General features: G+C 41.4%; 1 pseudogene; it reads right to left on the reverse strand.

Moving 5' to 3' along the window:
- Window positions 1–11892: 11892 nt before the first annotated feature.
- Window positions 11893–18710, reverse strand: LOC118576389 (annotated as a pseudogene).
- Window positions 18711–19971: the final 1261 nt, after the last annotated feature.

The raw sequence follows: 19971 nt of genomic DNA on the forward strand, positions 1-19971 counted from the left end.
TTGTAGCAGATATTCCCTTTGTGGAGGATGTTAATCAGTGTGGAAGTTTATCTGGAGATAGGATTATTAATTGATGGGATTCTGTGAGGGAATGCTGGTCCAGAATTTGAGTGGACATTGCCAAAAATAGGAGCATGGAAATATCTTTGGGAGATGTTTTGGATCTCACTGTTTTGGATCTCTCTGAGATTTGGCTCTGTAAGAGGCCAGAAGAGGCCATTTTTTAAGGAGCAGCCCCACTTGCAGAGGAAGAGGAAAGATTCATAAATGTATGCATAGAAGCTGAACCTTAGAATCATTAGGTAGGTTCAGAAGCCTGAAGAGACTGGAATAGAAGCTATTGGAAAAGGTACAGCCTCACTTGCTATTCAGAACCCAGTGTAGTTAGAAAGGATCCTGAATAAAGATGTAAAGGAGACACCCATGATGCCATGGGTGTGCAAGATGATGATGATGCTAGAAACAGGAGCTACCTGTCAAAGAAAGCTGCATGTGTGTATTAGAGACTGCTCAAAAAAGAGACTGCTTGATACAGTCACCATTGATGGAAGGCCAGAGCCCCACTGAAGCCAGAATGACTGTCTCATATTACTAGATGAGAGAAATGGAGCTGATGGATGGAGGGTTTGCACTCATGGGTTTAGGTATTTTTCGTCTCATCTTCCCTTGCTATTTCCCCTTCCCTCACTTCTATATATTAATATTTACTCTGGACCTTTTATGATAAAAGCATGTGAGTTGATTTATGATTGCCAAAAGTCTGACACTTGACAAAAATGCTCTGAGTGTCAAAAGAGACTTCGGACCACTGAAAAATGTTGGGACTATTAAAGAATATAGGTAATTACAGACATGTAACTATTTTCTTATTCACTATTTAATGACCTTCATTCTCTGGGGATAAAGAATTAAAAGTAGCATGTTTTGTGTTAGTGGGATTGGTTAGTAGGTAATTATGTTTGTCATCAAATTAATGTGAGTTTGAATTCATTGACTCAAAAGGTAATAGAAGCAAAGCAAGTTTGGATAAACTGTCCTCTAATTTCTATACCACTTTTTCAATCAGAGCACACTGGAAATGCTTCGCCATTTGTGATTTTCACAAACACGCAGAAAGGAGATGCCCACTGCCCACTGTACAGCATAGCCTTACTACTCCAGGAAAACAGTACACACTGTCTGAAGAGCCTACACTATGAAGTCCAGCTCTACCCTCAATAGATGTAAATACCTATCTTCAAAAAGAATATGTTTGCTTTTGTGTGTTGAGTTGTCACCTTTCTCATAAAACAATTTCACCTGGCACTGGTTGTGTTTATTTTTGCAACATACATTTCATGAATACTTTAGCCTGCTACTGCTTGTTCTCAATATCTGAGCACATGATCGTTATTGTCTTTGTTAGGGTTTTCATTGCTGTGAAGAGACACCATGACCATGGCAACTCTTAAAAAGAATACATTCAAGTGGGGTGGTTTACTTACAGTTTCAGAGGTTCAGTCCATTATCATCATGATGGTGAGCATCATAGCATGCAATCAGATGTGGCGCCAGAGCTGAGTTTACCTCTTCTTGTAGTCAACAGCTAGACAATTGAGACAGTGTGAAGTATCCTGAATATAGAAAACTTCAAATATCACCCCCACAGTGACCCAGTTCCTCCAACAAGGCCATATGCACTCCAACAAAGCCACACCTCCTAATAGTGCCATTCCCTATGAGATTATGGGGGCCAATTACACTCAAAACTACCACATTTCACTTCCTGGCAAATATAAGCTTGTGGCAATACCATAATGCAAAATCCATTTAGTACAACTTCAGAAGTCCCCATAGTCTATCACAGTTTCAACAAATGTTTTAAAGTTCAAAGTTCATAGTCTTTTCTGAGAATCATGCAATATCTTAACTATAATCACCCATAAATATCAAAATCAAAAAGTAGATCACATACTTCCAACATATAATGGCACAGGACATGCATTAGTGTTGGGAGCTTTGCAGCCTAGGTTCAGACCAGTATATGAGTGAACGCTTGTCTAACAGGTGTCCAGATGAGGCAAAAGCCCACAGAGAGAGTCTCACTCAGCAAGGACCAGAGGACTTAAGGACAGCACAGCATACTGCTGGGGCTGTATAGATTGCATGCTCTTTTCTCTCTCATAATATCAATGATTCTTTTGGCTCTTTTAATGTCATTTTTTCAGTTATGCATGGGACAGAACTGATCATTCCTGGAAACCCCATTTTTTTCTCTTGAATAATTTCCCCTAAAATTCTTTGGGAGCTGATGTTTCTCAGGTTTCTTATCTGGGGATGCCAGCTGTCACCTCAGACTGTGAGAGTTGTTCTGATTCAGTGCTGTCAGGATTGGAGACAGATCACCCCTATTTCTGTAAATATGCTTTCAACTAGAATGAGATTGTTGTTCTTGAAAATGTGTGCCTATGTCAACCACCTTTTAGTTTTGTAAAAACAGAATGTCTGTGATGGAACCTCAGCCCATTACCATTTCAATACACAGAGAAGGGAACATAACAAGGAAATACTGGACCAAAGCAAGACCAAAAACCAGCTGGATAAATGCCAAACTCTGCATGTCCGTGTCTGCTGTCAAAATACTCTTCAGATTCCCAATTCTGTTCAGCTTTGTGGCTGCAATTAACATTCTTCTCTTGCTGATAGCAGCTCTTCTCAGCAGATAGTCCACAACTCTGGCATCTCTAACATCTTGGGGTCTCCAAGGAAATAAAGACTTCAATTTTAGAGCTTAGCACAACAGACTCTCTACTACACCACCATCCAGGGACACCCCTGACACATTCTTGACCTCAGTGGCTTTATTCCATAACTCCTTTCTTCCATCCTTAACTCAAAAGCAAGAACCATGTGGCTGGTGCTGCCAAGTTCTGCTGCTTGTAGGGGCTGGAACATGGTCCCCTCATTTAAAGACATCATTACCAACTTTCTGTCTTTCAAAACTTCCTCCTGAAACTTGCACTATAGACCAGTCTGACTTTTAACTCAGAGATCAGTCAGCCTCTGCTTGGTTTATGAATGTGCCCCCCACAAACACCTGGCTCCATGCATTTTTAAAGTTTCTTTCCACAATTTGGAAACTAAGCTGGGTGTAATCTTGACCTAGGGTCAATACTTCCTTTATTCAAGGTCTTAATCTTTTTATATCCTTGAACACAGGATTTAGCTCCATTGAACTTGCTCATGATTTTCTTCTCCTCAAAATTTAGATTTTGGTCCATCCCGGAACTCCCATCTGGACAAGAGGTGAGTGCCTAGGGTAACAGCCAGAGAGGCAACTGCCCATGGGTCCCATCGATGGACAGAGGCCTCTCTGGGAGGACCTGACCAACTTGGCCCAGTTTCCAGCCAATCGGCAGGCCCTGCGGGAATGCTCCCCTTTTCCAAGACTGCAGGCAGACACTGCAGTCTCCACACCCTGCCCCCACAACCATCTGCTGGAGACCCCAGCCACTTCCTGCGAATCAGAGACCAGATCCATGCTTTTAATCCTGCCCTGGAACTCCCATCTGGACCAGAGACCAGAGGAACTCCTATCTGGAAAAGAGGAGCTCCAATCTGGACAAAATAAGGAGACCCCAAGGATTTCCCAAGACTCAGAGTCCAGCCCCCCAGCTCCTATCTGGCCAGCACTCTCATCTGGACCAGCACTCCCATCTGGTCCAGAGCTTCCATCTCGACCAGAGAGAGGTTCCCGAAATCTGACAACTCTCTCTGGACGAAGTACACTGATAAGACCAAGAATGAACACAAGGGGAGATGGGCAGACGTCAAGGCAGAAGTACATACAACAGAAAAAAGAGCAATACAGCATCACCAGAACCTAGCCCTTCTCCAACTGCTAGACCTGAACATCACGGAATGGAAGAAGAAGAAGAAGAAAACAACCATATAAGTAACATCATGAAGAGGCTAGAGCCTTATATAGAAGAAATCAAAAATAGAGGAACAGACAAACAAAAAATGGGGAGAATGCTATAAAAAATAGAGGAAAGGACAATTAAAGCAAAAGAAAACAATAAATCCTTGAATAAAAATCATGAAAAAACAAGGGAGACAATCCAAGACATGAAGAGGGAAATGGAAAAAATGAAGAAGATTCTAGCAGAAGGAATGTTGGAAATAGAAAACCTGAGTAAACAAGCAGGAACATCAGAGGCAATTATAACCAACAGAATGCAAGAGAGGACCTATGGTGTTGAAGATACGGTAGAAGAAACAGATTCAGCAGTCAAAGAAAACAATAAAACCAACAAAGTCATGGCCCAAAATGTCCAAGAAATTTGGGACACCATGAAAAGACCAAACCTACGAATAATAGGGATAGAGGAAGGAGAAGAATACCAACTCAAAGGCACAGAAAATATATGTAACAAGATCATAGAAGAAAACTGCCCCAACTTAAAGAAGGAAATGCCTATGAAGATACAAGAAGCCTATAGAACACAAAACAGACTAGACTGCCCAAAAAAGTCCCCTCGCCACATAATAATTAAACAACTAAACACATAGAATAAAGAAAGAATATTAAGAGCAGCAAAGGGAAAAGGCCAAGTGACTTATAAAGGCAAACCCATCAGAATAACACCTGATTTCTTGATGGAGACTTTGAAAGCCAGAAGGACCTGGACATATATAACGCAGACACTAAGAGACCATGGATGCCAGCCAAGACTAATATATCCAGCAAAACTTTCAATCATCATAGATAGAGTGAACAAGACCTTCCAAGCAAAACCAGATTTAAACAATATTTATCCACAAACCAAGCCCTACAGAAAGCACTAGATGGAAAATTCCAACCTAAGGAAGGCAGATACACCCATGAAAACACAGGCAATAGATAACACCACAGCAGTAAACCCTAAAGAAGAGAAATACACACACACTACTGCCAAAAAATAAAAATAAGAACAGGAATGAACAATCACAGGTCCCTTAATATCAATGGACTTAATTAACTTATAAAAGGACACAGACTAACAGAATGGATACGAAAACAGGACCCATCCTTCTGCTGCATACAAGAAGCACACCTCAAATTAAAAGACAGACACCTCCTAAGTATAAAAGGCTTGGAAAAGACTTTCCAATCAAATGGTCTTAAGAAGAAAGCTGGTGTAGCAATCCTAAAATCCAGTAATATAGACTTGAAACTAAAATCAATCAACAGAGATGATGAAGGGCATTACATACTCATCCAAGGAAAGATCCACCAAGATGAAGTTGCAATTCTGAACATTTATGCCCCAAACACAAGGGCACCCACATATGTAAAAGAAACATTAATAAGCTTAAATCACATATAAAACTCCACACATTAATAGTGGGAGACTTCAACACCCCACTTTCACCTCTTGAGTGATCAGCCAAATTGAAACTTAACAGAGACATAATGGACTTAACTGATGTGATGGCTCAAATGGACTTAATCGATATCTACAGAACATTCCACCCAAACAAAAAAGAATATACCTTCTTCTCAGCACCCCATGGAACTTTCTCTAAAATCGACCACATACTTGGCCATAGAGCAAATCTCAACAGATACAAAACAATTGGAATAACCTCCTGTGTTCTATCAGACCACCATGGTTTAAAGTTAGATATCAACAACAGAAAAAAACTACAGAAATCCTACAATCTCATGGAAACTGAATAATGCTCAACTGAAACACCAATTGGTTAAGGAAGATATAAGGAAAGAAATTAAAGACTTCCTAGAGATCAACGAAAATGAATACACCACATACCCACACTTATGGGATACTATGAAAGCAGTGCTAAGAGGGAAATTCATAGCACTGAATGCCCACATAAAGAAGCTGGAGATATCTCACACTAGTGACTTGACAGAACACCTGAAAGCCCTTGAACAGGAAGAAGCTAAGTATCCCAGGAGGAACAGACATCAGGATATTATCAAATTGAGAGTGGAAATCAATAAAATAGAAATAAAGAGAATAATACAAAGGATTAATGAAACAAAGAGTTGGTTCTTTGAGAGGATCAACAAGATAGACAAGCCCCTATCCAAACTAACCAAAAGACAGAGAGTACATCCAAATTAACAAAATCAGAAATGAAAAGGGGGACATAACAACAGACAATGAGGAAATCAAGGGAATCATCAGGTCATACTTCAAAAACCTCTACTCCACAAAATTGGAAAATCTAAAAGAAATGGATAATTTTCGGGATAGGTACCACATACCTAAGTTAAATCAAGACCAGATAAAACATTTAAATATTCCAATAACCCCTAAGGAAATAGAATCAGTCATTAAAAGTCTCCCAACCAAAGAAAGACCTGGACCTGATGGGTTCACTGCAGAATTCTTCCAGATCTTCAAAGAAGAGTTAATACCAATACTCTTTAAATTGTTCCACACAATAGAAGCACAAGGTATATTACCAAACTCCTTCTATGCGGCTATAATTACTCTGATTCCTAAACCAAACAAAGATGCAACAAAGAAAGAGAACTACAGAACGATTTCCCTCAAGAACATTGATGCAAAAATACTCAATAAAATTCTGGCAAACAGACTCCAAGAACACATCAAAACAATTATCCACTATGATCAAGTAGGCTTCATCCCAGTGATGCAAGGGTTGTTCAACATCTGAAAGTCCATTGGTGTAATACACCATATAAAGAAACTCAAAGAAAAAAACCACATGATCATTTCACTAGATGCAGAAAAGGCATTTGACAAAATCCAACACCCATTCATGATAAAGGTCTTGGAGCAATCAGGAATACAGGGAACATACCTAAACATAATAAAGGCAATCTACAGCAAGCCAACAGCCAACATCAAATTAAATGGAGAGAAACTGAAAGCAATACCACTAAAATCAGGAACAAGGCAAGGCTGTCCCCTCTCTCCCTACTTATTCAATATTGTACTTGAAGTTCTAGCCAGAGCTATAAGTCAACATAAAGAGATTAAGGGGATACAAATTGGAAAGGAAGAAGTCAAGCTCTCCCTATTTGCAGATGACATGTTAATATACATTAGTGACCCCAAAAATTCAACCCAGGAACTGATACAGCGAATAAAATCCTTCAGCAACATTGCAGGATACAAGATCAACTAAAAAAAAAAATCAGTAGCCCTCCTATATACAGTAGATAAACAGGCTGAGAAGGAAATCAGAGATACATCACCATTTACAATAACCACAAATGATATAAAATGCATTGGGGTTGCTCTAACTAAGCATGTGAAGGACCTATATGACAAGAACTTTAAGTCCCTGAAAAAAGAAATTGAAGAAGATGTCAGCAAAAGGAAAGATCTCCCATGTTCATGGATAGGCAGGATTAACATAGTAAAAACGACGATCTTACCAAAAGCCATCTACAGATTCAACGCAATTCCCATCAAATTACCAACACAATTCTTCACAGATCTGGAAAGAATAATACTCAACTTCATATAGAAAAACAAAAAACCCAGGAAAGCCTAAAGAATCCTGTACAATAAAAAAACCTCTGGAGGTATAACAATCCCTGACCTCAAGCTCTACTATAGAGATACTGTAATAAAACAGCTTGGTACTGGTATAAAAACCAACATGTGGACCAATTGAATCGAATTGAAGACCTTGACATTAACCCACACACCTATGAACATATAATTTTTGACAAAAAACCCAAAAATTTACAATGGAAAAAAGAAAGCATCTTCAACAAATGGTGCTGGCATAATTGGATGTCAATGTGTAGAAGGCTGCAAATAGATCCATATCTATCACCGTGCACAAAACTTAAGTCCAAGTGGATCAAAGACCTCAACATAAATCTAGCTACCCTGAACCTGACAGTAGAGTAAGTAGGAAGTACTCTTGAACGCATTGGCACCAGAGATTACTTTCTAAATATAACACCAGTAGCACAGACACTGAGAGAAACAATCAATCAATAGGAACTGTTGAAACTGAGAAACTTTTTTAGACCAAAGGACACGGTCAACAAGACAAAGCGACAGCCTACAGAATGGGAAAAAGTCTTCCCCAACCCCACAACTGACAGAGGGCTGAAATCCAGAATATATAAAGAACTCAAGATATTAGACATCAAAATGCCCAACAGTCTAATTAAGAAGTGGGCTATAGAATTAAATGAAGAATTCTCAGCAGAGGAAGTTCAAATGGCTGAAAGACATTTAAGGAATTGCTCAACATCCGTAATTGTCCAGGAAATGCAAATCAAAACAGCTCTGACATACCACTTTATACCTGTCAGAATGGCTAAGATCAAAAGCACAGAAGACAGCTTATGCTGGAGAGGATGTGGAGCAAGGAGAACTCTCCTCCACTGTTGTTGGGAATGCAAGCTTGTACAGACACTTTGGAAAACATTATGGCGCTTCCTTAGAAAATTGGGAATCCATCTCCCCCAAGACCCAGCTATAGCACTCTTGGGCATATACCCAAGGAATGCCTAATCATACCTCAAGGGCATTTGCTCAGCTGTGTTCAAATCAGCATTGTTTTTAATAGCCAGAACATGGACACAAACTAGATGCCCTTCAACTGAAGAATGGAATAAGAAAATATGGTACATATACACAATGGAGTACTACTCAGCAGAGAAAAACAATGATTTCATGAGGTTTGCAGGCAAATGGATGGATCTAGAAAAAATCATCCTGAGTGAGGTAACCCAGACTCAGAAGGACAACATTGGTATGTACTCACTCATTAGGAGGATACTAGATGTAAAACAAAGATGACTAGACTGCTACACAACTCCAGGGAGGCTACCTAGAAAACGGGAACCTAGGAAAGACTCAAGGATCACCCATTGACACAGAAATGGATGAGATCTACATAAACAACATGGACAACTGTGGGAGTAATGAAGGGCAAGATTTGAGGGAAAGAAAGCTTAGGGTAACAGGAGATTCCAGCTGGATCAAGAACAGAAAGGGAGAATGAGGAATAACAGACCATGATAAATGAAGACCACATGAGAACAGGAATAGGCAGAGTGCTGGAGAGGTCCCCAGAAATCCACAATGATACATCCTCTGTAGACTGCTGGCATTGGTTGAGGGAAATCCTGATCTGACCTAGACTGGTGATCAGATTGCTAAACACCCTACCTGTCATGCTGGAACTCTCGTCCAATAACTGATGAAAGTGGATGCAGAGATCCTCAGCCAGCCCCCAGGTGGAGCTCCAGGTGTCCAACTATCGAGAAAGAGGAGGGTCTGCAAGAACATGAATTGTTGAATCCAAGATTGCAAAAAGCACAGGGACAAATAGCCAAACAAATGGAAGAACATGAATTATGAACCAAAGGCTGTAGAGCCCCCAAATGGATCAGGCCCTCTGTATAAATGAGACCATTGAATAGCTTGATCTGTTTGGGAGGCATCCAGTCTGTGGGACCAGCATCTGTCCTTAGTGCATGAGCTGGCTGTTTGAAAACTTGGGCTTACACAGGGACACTTTGCTTAGTCTGGAAGGAGGTGACAGGACCTGCCTGTACAGAATCCACCAGGTTTAAATGAATCCCCAGGGGTGCCTTATCCTGGAGGACATGGAAATGGAGGCGAGGGGTTTGGGGGAAGGTGGGGGTGGGAGTGGGAAGGGGGAGGACAGGGGAACCCACGGCTGATGTATAAAATTTAAAACACATAATAATAAAGAAAAAATATTTAGTGTTTTATAAGTTATTCTCCTCAGCTTGCTTCTTTTCATTTTAATTCTTCATTAGAGTTACCACTAGTATCTACTCAACAGAGTCTATACTAGGCTGCTTTGAGATTTCTTCTACCAATGGAATTAATCCAAAACTCTTCACTTTTGCATAATGCAAACTCTTTTGATAATGGCAAAATTGAGCCACTTTCTTCAGCAAAATATCACAAGAATGATCTCTAGGCAACATACTAAAATTCTTCTCCTCTGCACATCTTGATTGAGCCCATGACAGTTCAAATAACCCTTAACACCTCTGTTTTCTATGCTCCTACTAATATGGCCCATTAAACAGTACTTAAAGCATTTCATTGTTCATAACCCAAAGTACCAAACTCCAAATTCCTCCAAAGAAACACATGGTCAGGCCTATCACATAATACCTCAGTCCTTGGTACCAATTTCTATCTTAGTTAGGATATTTTGCTATGAAGCAATATCATGGTCATGGCAACTCATTTTTTTAAACTTTATTGAGTCTTTGGAAATTTTGTACCATGAAACCTAATCCAACTCACCTCCCAGTCCCTCCACAATCACCCCTCACCTGTGCAGTATGCCACCCAAATTAATTAAAAACAAAACAACGAAAAACCCACCTCACTCCTCTATCTTTCCAACACCTCTTCATTTACCCAGGTGACATCAGGAGCTGTGGCATGTCATGTAGTATGCCCCTTTTGTCCAATCAGCCCCACTTGCAATTTGTTCATGGCAATGAGTCATTGGTCTGTTCAAGACCTCTGGTTTCTTGTACACCATCACCAGGGGGAACATCATCAAAACTCTTCTTGGATATCCTGTTGTTGCCCAGAGTCATGGAGATCCTGTGGTTATTGTTCTGCGTGACCAGTCTCTTGTAGAATATTATTTTAAGGTGTGTTACTTTTGTTTATGTTGCATTTGTTTAACTCTGCAAAACTGTGTTACTGTGTCTGTCTGAACTGCCTGTTTGTCTAATAAAGAGCTGAATAGTCAATAGCAAGGCAGGAGAAAAGATAGGCAGGGATTGCTGGCAGAGAGGATATATAGAGGAGAAATCTGGCGGGAAGAAGAAAGAGCAAGAGAACAAGGAGAGGAGGACACCAGGAGCCAGCCACCAAGTCACACAGCCAGTCATGGAGTAAGAGTGAAAGTATGATGTACAGAAGTAAAAAAGGGGGCAGAGGCAAAAGGTAAATGGGATAGTTTAGGTTAAGAAAAGCTAGCAAGAAATAAGCCAAGCTAAGGCTGGGTATTTATAATTAAGAATAAGCCTCCATGTGTGTTTGATTTGGGAGCTGGGTGGCAGTCCCCACAAAAGAGTAAAGATCAAAGAGCCAAAAGACCAAAACCAACTAATAACACCAGTCCCTTTCTGCACCCCAGCAGGTCAAACATGGGTGGCTGATAGGATGGGCCAAACAAAGGCCCAGAATGTGGATCTGGGTGGTAATTGATGTCGTTGGTCTGGGTCACTGGGACCACTTCATCAGATGAGGGGCAGATTCTGCTCTGCTAGGCCCATGCCTTTGGTGCCAGTTCTCCCAAACCTGACCATGGCAACTCTTATAAAGAAAACATTTAACTGGGGTGTCTCACTTCCAAGTTCAGAGGCTCAGTCAATTATCCTCATGATGAGGAACATGGTGGCTTCAAGTGGTGCTAGAGCTGAAAGTGCTACATCTTGCAGGCAACAGGAAGTCAATTGAGACACTGGGCAATATCCTGAACATAGGAAAACTCAAAGTCAACCCCCACAGTAACACACTTACTCCAACAAGGTCATACCCACTCCAACAAAGCCACACCTTCTAATAGTGCCACTCACTACAAGATTATGGGGGCCAATTACATTCAAACTACCACAGTCTTCAGAGTTTGGGGTGTAAAAACATTCAAAGAAAGGAGCACTTTAGACAGATAGAGAAGGAAGTAATTTAGACACACCCAGAGAGCCAAATTGAGGCTTTATTTAGAATGAGTTGATGACTACATGAGTTTTGTGTGTAAATAGGAAACTTCTTCAAGGAGCATTTTGACAGATGTTGCAAATGTAGGAGCTCTTGGTCAGACCTCTTGTTTGGTAATTTTGGAAGCATGCTTGGCCTTCACCTGACTCTAGTTTCAAAGAACTTATCTCAGAGAGAAACATGATCATACAAAGAGTGACATGGCAATTGTAAGGACCCCTAATGGGAACACAGCAGTAAAGTATTTGCTTATCAGGGCTTCTTTTTTAATAGGAGAACAGTCAGAAAGTCAAGAGTAGTTTGGCCATATATATCTACCACATGGTTCCAGCTCACAGAAGCAAATGTGAAGAGGCGGCTAACACAAAAAACTAAGACAGAACCATATGTACCTCAACATATGGGTGTTTCATGTAGCTGAATTTATTGGTCATTGCACTGAAAACCAGAACTACTGGATTCATCAAAATGGCCCACGCTCTCAGACTCTGTGCAATCTGAATTCAGGTGAAATGGCCCAGGTGGAATTGATAGGAGTGTGCACCAGCATCTTGGTTATAGTCCCTGAGACATTAAACTCTTGAAGGTAAGAAGCCTTACAGAGTCCAAAGGACACAAACTGCAAAATGTTGTCGAATCCTTACAGGTACCAACTAGCTGCTTGCAATGACTATTTCAAACACCAAAGCTGATAGGCTGCTAAAGAGGCCACTCAACTTGAAGATGCACCCGTTTCCATTGGCAAATCTGAAGATGAGATTGAACAAGGATATAGACAAACCGAGAAGAACACGAGGGAAGTTGGGAAAACAAAATGAGTCATGCTTTATGGAGAGCTAAGCTCTCATACCTTGTCCGTGCTGTTACATAGTTGTATTTACATAGTCTACTTATGTATTGGGGTTCATCATACTACAGGCAAGAGTATTAAAAGCCATAAACTCTGCCAGGCAATGGTGGAGCACGCCTTTAATCCCAGCACTTGGGAGGCAGAGCCTGGGGGATCTCTGTGAGTTCGAGGCCAGCCTGGTCTACAGAGAGATATCCAGGAAAGGTGCAAACCTGCACAGGGAAACCCAGTCTCAAAAAATCAAACAAAAAAAGCCCTAAACTCCATGACTATAGCAGAGGTTTCCCCTATAAAATATTTTGATTAGCAATTTCAGTGTATCTGTCAAATGCTGAAATACACATATTTGTTAACTAAGAATTTTAATGTTTGGAATTAACATTGAAAAAAGAGTTTGCAATATCACATGTAAGGTGATGCTTTTTCAGCTGTATTTTCAATGCAGAAATAAATACAATAAACAATTTAAATGAAAGATATAATGTGAAAATTTATCATATATTATTTCTACGTTTTTATATTGGACTACTGCAAACTGATGTCTGCTGAAAGAACAAGCAAAATGAAAAATGATCCTCATGTTTTTCCAAGCATGTCCATATTTAAAACATGTTGCATTCATTTTTATGTGTATGCAAACATGCATGTAAAGCATACACACACATGCAGACACACATAAACGCACGCGCACACACACACACACACACACACACACACACAAACACACACAGGGAATGAACTATAAAAGATATACCCCAAAATGTAATTCTAGGTTGTTCAATCTAGCAGTGTAGATGGTCGTTATTATTTTTACATTTTTCTAAATGGTGTCAATTTCTTAATAAAAGCTATACATATTTTATAATTTAGTCACAGTTAGAATGACTTACAAAATATATAGGTATGAGTGATAACCATATACCTCAGTAGAATAGCGATTGCTGAACTCAAGGATATTTCTATCATTTACCAATAACTTACTCAAATGCGGGTTTTCAGATAACCAAGTTGATGTATTCATCGCATATAAAGTGTCCTATTTGTGTGAAAAACTATCTTCTATAGAACAAAACTGAGTCTCTACTTTCACTGTGTGTGCCAGCTTATTCAAATCACTTCTCAGTTCAATTGTTTTGATGTAGTATTAATGCTCATGAAAAACTATGCCTTGAGGGATGCCACAGAGTACTTGAGAAAAAAGGAAGAAGGCTAATTTTGTATATAGTAGGCACAAGGATAATGTCCTTGCCACTGTCCGTGAAGAAGTTTTTAGGGGTCAATAAACTGGATCTCCTTGCATGGAAATCTTCCATACAAGCTAACAACTGCCAGACACACAGTCTATGTGGAATGTTCTTCCTAACTTAGAGAAGATAGTTGCTGTACTACTTGAGATGTTATATCAGAAAGATAGGTTTTCAGTTTATTGTAGCTTGAGGATACTCTTCGCACAACTTCCTCCTTGCCAAGGCACACCTGAGGCAGTGGATTAAAGGAGAAGTGTATTTTGAAGCATAGCTGGAATCAGCATAGAGAATGCTGTTCTGCCCATGTCTGAATCCCATAGAGGAGATGTGTGTGTGTGTGTTTCATAAAGATCCAATTTCAAACTCTCCATGTTTTTACCCTTGTTTATCAAAGGTGAGGAGATCCATTAGAAAGATGCAAGATCATAAATACCTTCCAAATAACAGAAATGTTGACCAGACAGGGAGTCACACAAGAATTGAACAACCTTCAGTAAAAGATGTTCTATTAGGCAGATATTTCAGCTGAGACAGTGTATCAACCAACCCCTGAATCACACAAACCTACCAATTCCCCTCCTCTGCCTTCCTTAGTTGGAACCTCATTTATACACTTCAGGGGTATTAGCCCATCTGGTATTCCTGTCCCTCCAATGAGATCCACAAAATCATTACCCTATTTTATAGATAGGAGAACAAGGCAGAGAGTTCAACTCACATGCTGAATTTCAGGAAACCACACAGGTATAAAGGTCATTGCAGGCTCCAAAGCCTTCAGAGACACACAGGGATTCCAAGGACTTATGATATTCAGCAGGATTTACTCAAATGGAAATAATATCAAAAAAAGCTGAATTTTATATCAGCAATCAGAAGCCCTTTGGCATTCTACATCTTCTGAAATTGAAAGTTATTAATAAAACTACATAGAATACATAAAATACTTGCTTCTATGCCTCTTCAATCAAACCCAAACATTAGTGACTGCCCAGGATAAGAGAATGACATTAAAAATGGTGACTAGCAGATTATGAGCAATGATTCAATGTCATGACATATAATCTTAAAGGACCAGAGGGGTTAATGTCCCTGTCATATGTCAAGGTTTAAAAGAATAATTAATTCGTTTCATTTTTTAATTTAAAAAGTTTCCTCATACATATAATTTGATCATGCTTTTCACTTTTGCCATTATTTTTTAGATTCTTCCCCACCTGCATACTCACCCAAATGCATATGCATGAGCTCATGACTCTTAGCCCATGAAAACTCTTAAAACTAACAAAATTTAATAAGTTAAAATATACAAAAGCATTAAAATACCAAACAAAGACTAGAGGGATTTAAAAAAAGTGGCATCTCTTTTGTGTTTCCCAATTACTCCTGGTTATGAGGCTTGCCTGGTTATGTAGTAGATACAGTGACATTCTATTGAAAAACATTGATTTTATTTTTCTCAGTTGGTGCCAATTGCAAGTAGCTTCTTGGTTCATCATGGATCTTTATATGCAGCAACCTGTTATAGTGCTGGCGTACTGTCTAGTTTGAATCTATGTAGGTCTTGTGTGAGCTGTCATAGTCTCTCTGAAATCTCATGCTGTGTCAGTCATGTTGTGTCTGGAAGACACTGTTTCCTCTGAGTCGTACATCACTCCTACCCATCTGGCTTCTACAGTCTTTCATCTTCTTCTTCTATTCAGATTCTCATGTATCAAAGGGAGGGCCTTGATGAAGAGATCTCAATTAGGACTGAATACTTCAAAGGCTCTCACTGCCTGCATATTGTCCAGTTGTGGTCTCTTTATTTTCATCTACTGGAAGCACAAGTTCCTACAATGTGGATTGAGTGAAGTAGTCATCCATGAGTATAATAATATTTCCTTTTTATTTTATTTCAATTTTTTCATTTTACATACCAACCACAGTTCCCCCTCCCTCTCCTCCTCCCACTTCTCTTCCCACCTTCTCCCCATTTCTCTCCCCATCCTTTTTCCCTCAGGGAGGGAAAGGCCTTCCATGGAGAGTCAACAAAGCCTAGCACATCAAAATGAGGTAGGTCCAAGGCACTCCCCACTGTATTAAGGCAGAGTAAGGTATCCCATGATAGGGAATGGGTTTTACAAAGCCAGTTCATGCACCTGGGATAAATCCTGGTTCCACTGCCAGGGGCCCCACAAACAGATCAATCCACACAACTGTCACTCATATTCAGAGCGCCTAGTCTGGCCCCATGCAGGCTCCCTAGCTGTCAGTCCAGAGTTCTTAAGTTCCCACTATCAGTCAGCTGTCTCTGTGGGTTTCCCCATCGAGATCTTGAGCCCCCTTACTCACTCACAAGTGGATATTAGATGTAAAGCAAAGGGTAACCAGGCAACAATCCACAGCTCCAGAGAAGCTAGGTATCAAGAAGGACCCTAAGAGGGACACACATGGATCAGCCAAGGGAGGGGAAATAGATAAAATCTCCTGGGTAAGCTAGGGGTGGAGAGGAATAGGAGAGAGAATGTGGGATGAGAACATGAGGGAACAGGATGGTCAAGTTGGGGGAGGTACAGAGATAGAGAAAGCAATGAAAGAGATACCTTGATAGAGGGAGCCATTATGGGGTTAGGGAGAAACCTGGTGCTAGGGAAACTCCCAGGAATTCACAAGGATGACCCCAGCTAAGATTACTGGCAATAGTGGAGAGGATGCCTGAAGTGGCCTTCCCCTGTAATCATATTGGTGACTACCTTACTTGTCATCATAGAGCCTTCATCCAGTAACTGATGGAAGCAAATGCATAGATCCACAGCCAAGCACCAGGCAAAGCTGCAGGAGTTTAGTCAAAGAGAGAAAGGAGGGATTATATGAGAGATATTTCTTTTTTTTGATGAAATAATTAATTTACTCATTGGATCCTAAGGAAACATTTAATTCATGGAAAAATAGAGGTGAAACAGAATACAAAGAATGCTGGCTCTTCAAGAGTTTTTCCTAGTCCCCCTTTTTTTATTATGTGTTTTAATTTTATTCATCAGCCATGGGTTCCCCTGTCCTCCCCCTTTCTGTGCCCAACCCCCCCTTCCCCCCCCCCCGCCCTTCTACTCCATTCCCATGTCGTCCAGGACCAAGACACCCTGGGGATTCATTTAAACCTGGTGGATTCAGTACAGGCAGGTCTTGTCCCCTCCTTCCAGGCTGAGCATGTGTCCCTGTGTAAGCCGAAGGTGATATTTCTTTAAGAGACACTTTATTTCAATGTTCTTTTATCAGAATAATAGTAGTAGTTTACCTTCAGGCACATGGACTATCTAATATCAGGTAACGTCTATTTTAGCAGTGTTGTGTATGGGCTCCATCACTTGCAGAGACCTCGAATGTAATGAAAATGTGGCATGTTACTCCCATAACCTTTGTGACACTGTGGCATCAATATATTTTCCAGTCAGGCCACTTTAGTACTAAGGATTTACAGCCATGTTATATTGGTGGTCATCCCTCTCCTCTAGTTATTTTTCAAGTACCTTAAAATAACATGACCACTAGTCAGTAGAGGTGGGAAAGAATCAAAGTCAAAAATAAAACCAATTTGGAGGCCTTTATAGAAAAAAACCACAACCAATGAAAATGCAAAGATGTGGAGTATAGTCTTAATAGACATATCTACAAACACTCATGGACTTATCTGTGAGATTGTGTGTGTGAGATTTTTGTCTCTCTGAAATTTCAGGAGCTATACCAATATGTGAGATTTTTGTCTCCTGGTTATATCAGAAGCTTTATTAACAAAGTCTTACCAACATTACTGCCCAACCATGAGGTGAACAAGGGTGACACCAAGGAATATTCCAAACTGGGTAGAGAAAAGCCCATGAGGCCTCAACCTTACACTAAGAACTATGGGAAACTGAGGAAAGCAAAGAATGGGAGAGGTGGCATTACCCAGGAAGACACAGCAGTGTCAAAAGATCATCCTTGAAAGTATACATTCATGTAGCATTATAAGGACTGAACCACTTATATTTATGTACATGCATGCAACAACTATTAGTGAACAAGGAGGCTGGGAATTTGAAAGAGGGGTGGGAGGAATATAAGAAATATTTGGAGGGAGGAAGGGGAATTAAAGTATAGTCTTAAAAAATATAGTGCACGAGGCACAACCAATTAGGAGCCACTCAGCACTTTCTAGGCCTTTGGCACTGGGCAGTTGGTCACTATCATACCAAGCTCATGGTTTCTAGGCCCAGGCATGCGAAGGATGAAAGTCAATATCTCCATGTCATGCTTTTGTAGCGGGGGCATGCATGATTAAACCAAGTGCCACCTGTGTCTCAACCAGGAATCTTCCAGGTGTCAGGGGACCATTATGGTGAGCAAGTACAGGGTGGAAAATGAGAGAGAGAGAGAGAGGCAGAAAGGTTCAAGGGTGTGGGCGAGAGGTAAACAACAGGCTGATGTATATGGCCCGCTTCCCACCTGAGCCAAAGGTAATGTCCAGGGACCTCTGATGATGTAGGTGGATCCTGTCACCACTGAAGGCTGTGGAGAGTCTTATGGTCTGGTCCATAACCTGAGGCAATGATGGTGTCTATGGGCTATGCTACCACAGGGACCATGCTGATATGAGTGGCCTGTGCTACCACTTGTGGCCATAGTGACATCTGCACTTGAGCTGCTACCATGAACCATGTCTGGGTTCATGGTCCCACCAGAGCCGGGGTCTGTGCTGTTGTCTGGTAGCCCATGTTGCCACCACAGGCCACATGGATATACAGGATCCAGGTTGCAACCTGAGACCATGATGGTGTCCAAGGGCTGTGCTGCAACCAGGGCTGTGTTGATTTGAGTGGCCGGTACTGTCACATGGGGCCACAGTGTTATCTGAGCCAGGCTGCCCAAAAGGGCCATGACTGGGTCCATGGCCTTAACATAGCCAGGGTCTGTAATGGTGTTCGTGGTTCCTATTGTCACTGAGGGCTGTGAAAGTACTTGAGGTCTGAGCCATCACCTGAGGCCAGATGGGGTTCTGAGGGGTGTGTTTGCAGCTGTGAGCATACAGACCTGAGTGGCCTGCAATACCACAAGGTTTCATGGTGTCATCTGTGCCCAGGCTGCTGCCAAGAGCCACTGTCTATGTCGATGGCTGGATTGCAGTCAGGATCTGAGTTGATATCCATAATTCTTGTTACCACTGAGGGCTATGCCAATGATTAGGGTCTGGTCAGACATCTGAGACTGTGTTGGTATCTGAGGGTCATGCTGCCACCAGGGCCATATTGATCTGGGTGGGCGGTGCTGCCACCAGGGCCATGGTGACATCTGAGCATGGGCTGCTGCCTAGGGTCATGTCTGGGTCTGTGGCCCTGCAGCAGCTAAGATCTAGGTGTCTCTTACCACCACAGGCTACATAGATGCTCAGGGTCTGGACAGCTACCTGAGACTGTGTTGCTCTCTGAGGACCATGCTGCCACCAGGGCCATACTGATCTGAGTGAATGGTGCTGCTACTGGGGCCATGATGACATTTGGGCCTGAGATACTGCCAAGGGCCATTTCTGGGTCTGTGTTCCCTCTGAAGTTGTAGTCTGTGATGAGGTATACTTGCCTGAGGTAGCACATGAGTCATAGGAATCATGCAGGTGGAAATCTGAGGGCTGTGCTGAGCCAGACCCACCCCTTCGCTAGCCCTGGGATAGCTGGCCCCGCCCCTCACTGGATAGTGCAGGAGGAGAGATGGCCTTGCCCCTCAGGGGAGAGCTGTCTCCAACACTCTGGAAAAATGTCACTACCCCTCACCACAATTGTAAAATTCACCTGGACAGCACACTAAAGCTAACTCTATTGTAGGGGATGCAAACTGAGCATGTAAGAGCAAGAGAGCTGACCCTGACCCTCTTTCTGCTCTGTGGAGGCATGGATGAGGAAAAGATTCCCTCCACTGCTTACCCATTGACACCTACAGTAGGGGAGAGAGGTCACTCTGGGGTCACAAGAGTGAAGGAACTAGTGCTGCCTCTCATCAGCTGCAGTACACAGGAGAGCTGGCCCTAGCGATTAACCATTCAGTTTTGATTAGACCAATCAGATGCCTTAGGCAGGCAAGGTGAAACAAATGCACAGAATCTTTACATAATTAACCAAATGCAGCATTGTGGTGATATTTTATCTGTATCCCCCAATAA

The sequence above is a fragment of the Onychomys torridus genome, unplaced genomic scaffold, assembly GCF_903995425.1.
Source record: "Onychomys torridus unplaced genomic scaffold, mOncTor1.1, whole genome shotgun sequence".
In the NCBI taxonomy this organism is placed as follows: domain Eukaryota; kingdom Metazoa; phylum Chordata; class Mammalia; order Rodentia; family Cricetidae; genus Onychomys; species Onychomys torridus.